At 41.1% G+C, this 9045-nt stretch overlaps 1 long non-coding RNA gene across 1 annotated transcript; it reads left to right on the forward strand.

The window, feature by feature from the left end:
• Positions 1-3077: 3077 nt before the first annotated feature.
• Positions 3078-8023, forward strand: LOC106144154. The gene is made up of 2 exons (XR_001229247.2): positions 3078-3138; positions 7856-8023. It is a non-coding gene; the product is annotated as an uncharacterized LOC106144154 (long non-coding RNA).
• Positions 8024-9045: the final 1022 nt, after the last annotated feature.

A 9045-nucleotide genomic window follows, 5' to 3' on the forward strand; every position in this document is an offset into this window, starting at 1 on the left:
TCACAGAGATCCGCCTGCCTCTGCCTCCCAAGTGCTGGGATTTATTTTTAATCTTAATTGTCTTATTCAGTCAATAACATCAAAGGGAAGCAGCATGGGATTTTAGCTTCAGCTCTCTGGGCTTGAGTGTGTAACTTGACGTTTCAGAACTCCATTTCACATGTTCAAGTAGGACCCGCACAAGGTGCCACTTGCAGTTGCTGTAGATGACTTGCATCTGTAAGATAAAATAGGCTCAATTGCAGAGCCATTAGCGAGGCTGGACGTTCTCCAGGCAGCTGTAGTGCCTGTGAGGTTTGTGCGAGCAATGACAACCTGTATGTTTTGGTAGGACTTAAATCTTTTTCCTTTAGTATTTTTGTTGAGACAGTGCCTCACATAGCTCAGGCTAGCCTTAAACTCCTGATTTCTCTTTTCTCCACGTTTTAAGTGCTTGAATTACAGGCCTGCACCATCATACCCAGCTCTTTCTCCTCTATTTTAAAAGAAAAAAAATAACACATAGTGACATTTTTAGGTATCAAGGATTAAAACAAATAATTGTAACAGCCTATTTTCGTTTACTTTTTTTTGGGTGGTTTTGTTTTTTGAGACGGTTTCTCTATATGGCTTTGGAGCCTGTCCTGGAACTTGCTCTATAGACCAGGCTGGCCTTGAACTCACAGAGATCCTGCTGCCTCTGCCTCCAGAGTGTTGGGATTAAAGGCTTGTGCTACCTTGCCCTGCTGACTGTTTTTGTAGGCTGTGTTGTCTATAAACAATTCTTTGCAGGCCCCTCTATTTTCATAGTCTCTCTGGAGGTGAGGCCAGCTGAGTTTGAAGTCCTGCCTCGCCTCAATCTCTGGTATAGTTGGGATTAACGAAGTACTGGGTTCTTCTCCTTTTGACCCTTCCTTTCTCCCTTCCTTCCTCTTTTCTTCTTTCCCTCTCTCCCTCCTTCCTTCCCTGGCCCCTCCACCCCGCCCCCATACAGGCCTTAACATGCAGCCTAGGCTTGCTTGGCTGTAATCTCAACATCCTCCTGTCTTCCACTTGTGAATGTTTTGCAGGTTTGCACAGCTATGTCTTTATTGAGGTTCTATTTTTGCTAGAAACTGTAGCAACTTGTCAGACACGTTGGTCTGAGGACTGGGTGATGCACATTGATTCCTTTCCTAGGACTTGACACTAATAATTTTCACCCAGCATCCAAGTCAGGGTATTTAAGACTGATGCTAACAGAGCTGCGTGTCCAGTGCTCACTCCTGTTTATCGTTGTCTTTTCCTGTACACTGATGTGAAATTTAATTTATGTTTAAGCTACTTCCCAGGTTCAACATCTACATCTTCTCTCACTAAAACTTGAAACTGCAGATTAATTTATTACATTTTTTTCATTATTATTATGGTTTGAGTTTTGATTTTCAAGATAGGGTTTCTTTGCGTAGCCTTGCCTGTCCTGGATCTAGCTCTGTGCACCACTGCTGCCCAGCTATTATTTGTAGTTTGAGACAGGGTTTTTTTTATTATTTAGCTATCCTGGAACTCACTCTAGACCAACCTGGCCTGGAACTCACAAAGATCCACTTGCCTCTGCCTTCAGAGTGCTGGGATCAGTGTCACTATGCCCAGTTGTAATTTTAGTGCTTCATGGAGGATAGTACTATAGAGTATGACATGACAGAAAGTGACGTTGATAATAAAGAATCTGTTGGAACATTTGCCAGCCAAAGGTTTCTCATTATTGAGACAGGGTCTCATTGTGTTAGCTTGGCTAGCCTCTGAGAACCAACTTAGCCTTGAACTCACAGAGATCCGCCTGTCAAGGCCTGTGCCACTACACCCAGTAGAACAATAGGTCTTAATATCCACCAATTGGAAAATAATTTTCTATAGTTTCCTGCTTTTCTGTAACTCTTAGCTCATGCCCTGATGACTATTCTACATTGACTTTTGAGGATGTTCATAACAGGCAGCTTTGGAAAATATCACCTCTCTAGAGACACACTTACAGCCTTTATAGAAGGTTCTGGTTCCCAAACCCAGGAGTCCTGTCTTGCATATGGTGCAGCTGCTGTCTGGCCCTCTTTGCTTGGAGTTTTGCATTGGGTCTTAGGTTACTGGAGGAAAAGTGATATTCTTACTCCAGCTACTGTTGGGAAGAATGAACTCCTTTGTGTATGTCTGACCCAGAATCTTTTGTTGTCTTCCAGTGTCTGAAAGCAGCAGGTTAGTTTGTTGTTCAAAGTAGGATACAATTCAGATCCCTCACAGCTGTTGGTGTGTGGCTTTCTTTCTTTCAAACTTGGGATTCTACCATAGACTCCCCAGTGCTGGCCACCACACTCAGCCCTTCAGAGTTCTTGACATTATCCAGCAAATTTGTGTGTGTGTGTGCAAATTCTATTTAATTCTATTTAAATAGTAAGTTTCATTTACTTGAACTTGTAATTACAGTGTATTGATCTAAATAGGTGGATAAATAATACTAAAGGACTTCACTAGTCTTTGCTTTATAAAGAGAGTAGTTTGGGGAAGATAAAGTAAGATATCCTCAGTTATACCTTCAGAAAAGGTGTCATTTCCCTTTATCTCTAAGCTCTTCCTAGTCTTCCAGTGTGGTGTGGGACTTGTAAGAATCTTGTGGAGTGACTGAGTGGGCGCAAGGCACATTGAGAGTGACTCCTGACTGTGTGCAGAGGAAACAGCTGTCCTTTCTGCTGAGAAGTCCCGGATGCTGTTCCACATTCTGGTGAAAATTAGAAACCTTCAGCAGCGCAGGGTGGTGGTGGTGCACGCCTTTAATTCCAGCACTTGGGAGGCAGAGGCTGGCAGATCTTTGTGAATTCAAGGCCAGCCTGGTCTACAAGAGTTAGTTCCAAGACAGGCTCCAAAGCCACAGAGAAACCTTGTCTCCAAAAACCAAAAAAAGAAAGAAAGAAAGAAAGAAAGAAAGAAAGAAAGAAAGAAAGAAAGAAAGAAACCTTCAGCAGCACAAGTCAGTTGAGACATCCTGGATCGGAGATTGGATTGAAAGAGATGTGACTGTAGGCTTTTTGTCTACTGGAGTTGTAATTGTTTCATTTGAAAGTTTTTATTTTTCCCTTCAGGATTTACGAGGGGTGCAGATCCTGGAATGCCTGAACCATCAGTTTTAAGGTATTGCTCTTGAATATCAATATTTGGAGGCAGATGTCCATATATTAATTGGTATTGAATCTTTGGGAAGCAGTGACCTATAGTTTTACCAGCCACTTTGGTCTTTCTTGGGTTGTTGGGAGAAAAACTGTGGACCAGTTATCTTATATTACTTACTATGTAACTGCTTTGTTTCCTTCCATCTCTATTTACTGTGTTAGAATCATAATAATATACATTCTAAAAAGAGTTAATCATCTTACAACATGAAAAGGAAGCCTTTTACACCATAGTCTAACAAAGGTACTTATAGAATTTTGGTCTTTTCACCTAAATTTAGAATTGATAAACCATATATTTTTTATTTGTCAATTATTTAGGTTTTTCAGGATTCTATATAACAATGTAACTTTTAAAAATTATTGTTGTTGTTATTATTCTGTGTATGAGTCTTTGGCTTGCATGTATGTCTGTGTACCATGTGTGTGCCTGTGACCATGGAGGCCAGAAGAGTGTCAGATCCTCCGGAAATGGAGTTAAAGACAGCTGTAAACTTTTGTGTAGGTACTGGGATTTAATCCTGGTCCTCTGGAAGAACAGCCAGTGCTCTTAACTGCCAACTTAGCTCTTCAGCTCCCAGGCTTTTTAGTGCGCATAGTTTTTGTTGATTTTATTTCTTCATGATAAATTCTTATGAGATTAGTAAATTGAAATCTCTCAATACATATAGCTCCCAAAATGCATTGTCAAATTTGTTATCCAGAAACAATTCTTGTTGTTGATACATAAGCTATTTGAAAATTTCATGCGAAGCGTGCATATTAATGTATGTGCGTGTGTTCATCTATTAGTCAGCTTTCCATTGTGACTTTTTAGCTGTCAGTTTATAAAGAAGAAAGGTTTGTTTGGCTTACTTTTTAGAGGCCTTAGGCTGTGGTTGCTTGGCCTTGCTGCTCTGATGCTGGTGGTACAGTCCATGGCAGTAGTAGGAGCGAGAGGATACCCTTTCCACCTCCTGGTGATGGGGAAGCCAAAAGAAGATGGGACAGAGTCTCAGTATCCCCTGCAGGGACATGCCTCTATGATCTCACTTCTTCCCACAAGGCTTTGCTCTTAAAGGTTCTATCACCTTCCAGTATTCTTTCAGGCTGGTCAGTAGACCTTTATATTTGAACTTTTAAAATGTAGCAACTTGTGGGAACAATATACACGTGTGTAAAAGCTTTGTAAATATTTTTGTAAAAGCAGAGTCTCAACAGGAAGGTGTGCTCTGGAAGGGCTGATGCTCCAGTCACTATGCTGGACTACAGTGGTGCGGTGAGAATTCAGCGTGTTTCTCAGGCATCCATTGTTACCCTGACAGCTTCCATTTGATATACCAAGTATTCAGTTTTTTCAAACCTTCTTCCAAGTCACTTCTTTGTAAAGAATGGGCAGAACATACCTTTTTTTTTGGTTTTTTCGAGACAGGGTTTCTCTGTAGCTTTGGAGCCTGTCCTGGAACTAGCTCTGTAGACCAGGCTGGTCTCGAACTCACAGAGATCCGCCTGCCTCTGCCTCCCGAGTGCTGGGATTAAAGGCATGCACCACCACGGCCCGGCTAGAACATACCTTTTTTAAAAAATGGGCAGGTTGGGTATTTCTTGCCTGAAATGCTCATACTAGAAGTATTTCTGATTTCAAACTTTCTTTTCCTTTTCTTGGGAGTAGTGAGGGATTGTGCATAGCAGGTAAGCGTTCTACCAGTAAGCCACACCTCCAACCCCTCTAATTTCAAATTTTCAAATTATTACTTGCGGCCACCTACAATGTGCCAGTAATTTTAGGTGATTTGTACATTTTATCTGTAATTGTCACTTCCATTCTCTAGAGCAGGACACAGAGTTGGTAGGTAGTAGATATCTCCAAAGCCTGTAGAGTCTGCACAGTGCTGCATAGCCTACTGCTTTTCCTGTGCTCTGTGATACAAAATTTCTCCACTCCTCTGCTTACTGGCCTCTTTTAATTTCTTTACTTTGTTCTTTCTCTGGTCCTGTTATGACACAGCTTCTTTTTATTGTGTGACTTTATTGGGGGGGAGAGGGGAGAGTAAGGGGAGTTGAGGCAAAGTCTTGTTTGTCTCAGACTGGCCTTAAATTCACTGTGTAGACCAGGTTGGCCTTGAACTCAGCTCCCTGAATGCTAGGATTACAGGAATGCGCCTCATGGAATGGCTTTTTAAAATTGCCTTCACAGATCCCCAATAGTCTTGATTCATTGAACTATAAATTTCACAAGGAATTTTTCTGTTTGCTCTTGAGCGGCTCAGTGATTGCAAACAATTGTATCTTTAGAGAAACACTCACTTAAGACACATTACCATAGATGTACTTGGTCAAGCTGTGTGAATATTTTCCACATATTGGAAAGTACCAAGTATGTTTCCTCAAGACACCATTACACTTTCAATGCTGTTTCCTCCTTTATAGTTTGGGTATAATACCTCCTAAATTAGGTTGCCATGAGAATTGAGTAACAATATTTTGTGTAAATATTAACACCACTTGTGGGTAATTTGGTCAATAAACCATAAGTAGTTTTTTGTTGTTGTTTTTGGTTTTGGAGATAAGGTTCCTCTATATAACCCTGGCTGCCCTGACATTTGCTACATTGACCAGGCTGGCCTCGAACTTATAGAGATCCACTTGCCTCTGCCTCCCTAGTGCTGGGCTTAAAGGCATGTGCTATGCTACCACCACTACCTGTCTCTCGCCACCTTTTGTTTGTTTAAGGAAAATTTTTCCTCCTAACTACATGACTGTATGGCAATGCAAAATAAACTGTTTTTGCTCATGTCCGATAAGCAAAGGCATGTGCTCCTTTGAATGCTTTCCCCTCAGTTTCTACCTGACGAAACCTGCTTCTAGAGAGCCCCAATCTCAGATGTCTTCTTGCTGAATCTTTCTTCCTTTTTTCCTTGTTGAAACAGGTCCCATGTCTATTCTTCAGTCTTTCCTGCTCTGCTTGTGGCTTACTTCACACTCATTGGTCTTACACACATGTAGAATAGGCTGCTCAGCTGTCCTTGCTTCTTAAGTGCTTAGGCTGCAATAGTGAGACAGGATGCATCCTTCTGTTTATCCCAGCAGGTTTTGACTCCTCAAAACTGCAGGATAGGTGGAGCAGCTTCCTGGATGCATTTTCATTTCTTTATTGTTTTTTCATGTTCTTTCCTTTTTTGTGCTAACAAAAGTCTTCCCTTAAAGAGTCGAAGGTTGGGAATTTTTTTCAGTTAGTAGAATGTTTGCCTAACATCCAACCTCTGGCATAAATGGGGCATAATGGTCATATCTGAAATTCAAGTTCCTGTGAAGTGCAGGCAAGAGGATTAAAACATGGTTTTTCAAGACAGGGTTTCTCTGTGTTACAGCTCTGGCTGTCCTGGAACTCACTCTGTAGACCATGCTGGCCTTCCAAGTGCTGGAATTAAAAGTGGGCACACCCACTGCCCGGCAAGAATATTAAACTTTAGAGTCATCATAAGCTACATAGTGAGTGTGAGGTCAGCCTGGTTATATGAAACCCTGTCTGGGAAAAAATGGATTGGCTCTGAAGGATTGCCCCATTACTAATTTCATCCACTGTGCCGAGGAGACTGACAAGAAAGTTATCTGTTTCAGACGAGGGAGGATTGTCTTTTTTTTTTTTTTTTTTTGGTTTTTCGGGACAGGGTTTCTCTGGTTTTGGAGCCTGTCCTGGAACTAGCTCTGTAGACCAGGCTGGTCTCGAACTCACAGAGATCCGCCTGCCTCTGCCTCCCGAGTGCTGGGATTAAAGGCGTGTGCCACCACTGCCCGGCTGGATTGTCTTTTTTTATTTTGGGTGTTTATCCACTGAGAAAGAAATCCGAATAAGTGTAGGGTTTTGTTTCCAGATCTTAACTGTATGTAAAAATACTTGGATTTAGAGGGAAACTTGAGTTCTTATCTGATAAATATGGTAAATGCATTGTGCTTTCTAGGCACGGCATAGCCTAAATGGCCTTTAAAAATAAACTACAGAACCTCATTGTCATTAAGTCACATTTTTAGCCAATAACATTTAGACATGAAGCATCTCTTTTCTCTCTTGAATCCCGGTGCTACCCCTCCCTTTAACAAATGACATGGAGTTGCTGCCCCTTCATGAAGTAAACATTTTGGGTAGAAATTAGTTTAAGTGGAAATAGTAACTCAGTGATCCTATTGATGTAGGTAGTTAAGGTGAAGGCCCCAGGTCACATCTCATTCTTCCCCCTCCATCCTGTAGCCGTTTCAATGTCAAAATTATGGTAACTTAGAAGCAGAAATACCAGTTGGAGTGTGGACTTTCCAGAGTCTGACTCATAGAAAGTACTTAGGGAAAGGTTTCTTCTGTTTTCCTGATGCTTTATATAATAATAATAATAAAATTTGATTTGGGCTCCTTGGTCCTTTTAGTTAATGAAAATAATCATTTATCTTTTTATTGATTTCATTTTATATATAAACTGAAAATTCCCTTTGCCTTTCCCAAGGTAACCATGTTCACAGTAATAAAATTGTATTTCTGTGTTTGATTGTTTTCGTTGCTCATTTTGTCTGCTGATGGATTTTTGTCCTCCAGTCACTGAGATTGATAGGGAAACACAAACATAAATGTAAGACCTGGTTCTTCAGCTGTGTCTGGATAGTGTTTGTTTCCATGTTTAATTTATTTTTCCTCTTCACAAATGTTTTAGCCTACTTTGGGGATAAAGGCCTGTTCGGTCATCTGGATTTGGAAGCAATCCAACATGGAAGGTGTGTACTCTGGCTGGATGAGAAAGACATCATTTCAACGCGTCTGGCAGAGTGGAGCCTGTACTGACTCACGATAGACTGTCAAAATAAATATTTTAACGATGTTATGTTTTGTCTTTAAAACATTTGTGTGGAGGGTGGGATGGAGTGGGGTGGTGGTTATGTGTGTTATACCAGTGTGAAGTCAGAGGACAACCTACTGCAGAAGTTTGTTCTCTCCTTCTGCCCTATAACTCTCTGGCAAATGTTTTTACTCACTGAGCTGCCATCTGGTCTGCCTTGAGCCTTCTGTGAATTAACAGTCCTGGGACTATCAGGTGAAAAATCAATCCTTTTATTACATTTCTTTTTTAGAACAGGAAATCTATGCATGTGTTTGGATACTGCTTTAAAAAGTAAAAGCCTTTGCGATGAATTTCTGGTTGTTCACTTAACACATGGACCTCAGGTTCCCTTCACAGTGAGTTAGTAACCTCTCCAACATTCTCAGTGGAGAGTGGGAATGATTCCATTGGTGACAGCTGGGATGTTCCATGCACTCTGATGAGGTTCTGACTCTAAGAAATGAGGGTTTAGTGTCTGTGCTGCTAGGGCATGGCAGTGGTGTTGAGGAATTGTCTAATTTATTTGTAGGTTAAATGGGAGTCCAGAGTTTTCTTTGGGTATGTGCACATCATAGCATCATTTTCTTCCAGTGTATGAAATTGCAGTTCCTGGGTGGTGGTGGCACATGCCTTTAATCCCAGCACTTGGGACGCAGAGACAGGTGGATCTCTGTGAGTTCGAGGCCAGCTCTGGTCTACAAGAACTAGTTCCAGGACAGGCTCCAAAGCTACAGAGAAACCCTGTCTTGAAAATCAAAAAAAAAAAAAGGAAAATGAAGTTAATAGAATTCTGGATACTGCTGGGACTTCTACCCATATTTTATCTTGACTTTTTTTTTTTTTTTAAATTTTTCAAAGCATTTTCTGGAGGCGGATCGAATTAATACAGGCCAATTGGTATAAGATAAAAACCACTTTAATATAAATAGCACACTCACGCAACCGAAGTTCCCGCGATGCCCAGAAACAGGAAACAGGAAGCGGTTACCAGCGTCTGTGCACCCCAATTTATAGACATTTGCCCG

Source organism: Microtus ochrogaster, linkage group LG3 (genome assembly GCF_000317375.1).
Source record: "Microtus ochrogaster isolate Prairie Vole_2 linkage group LG3, MicOch1.0, whole genome shotgun sequence".
In the NCBI taxonomy this organism is placed as follows: Eukaryota; Metazoa; Chordata; class Mammalia; order Rodentia; family Cricetidae; genus Microtus; species Microtus ochrogaster.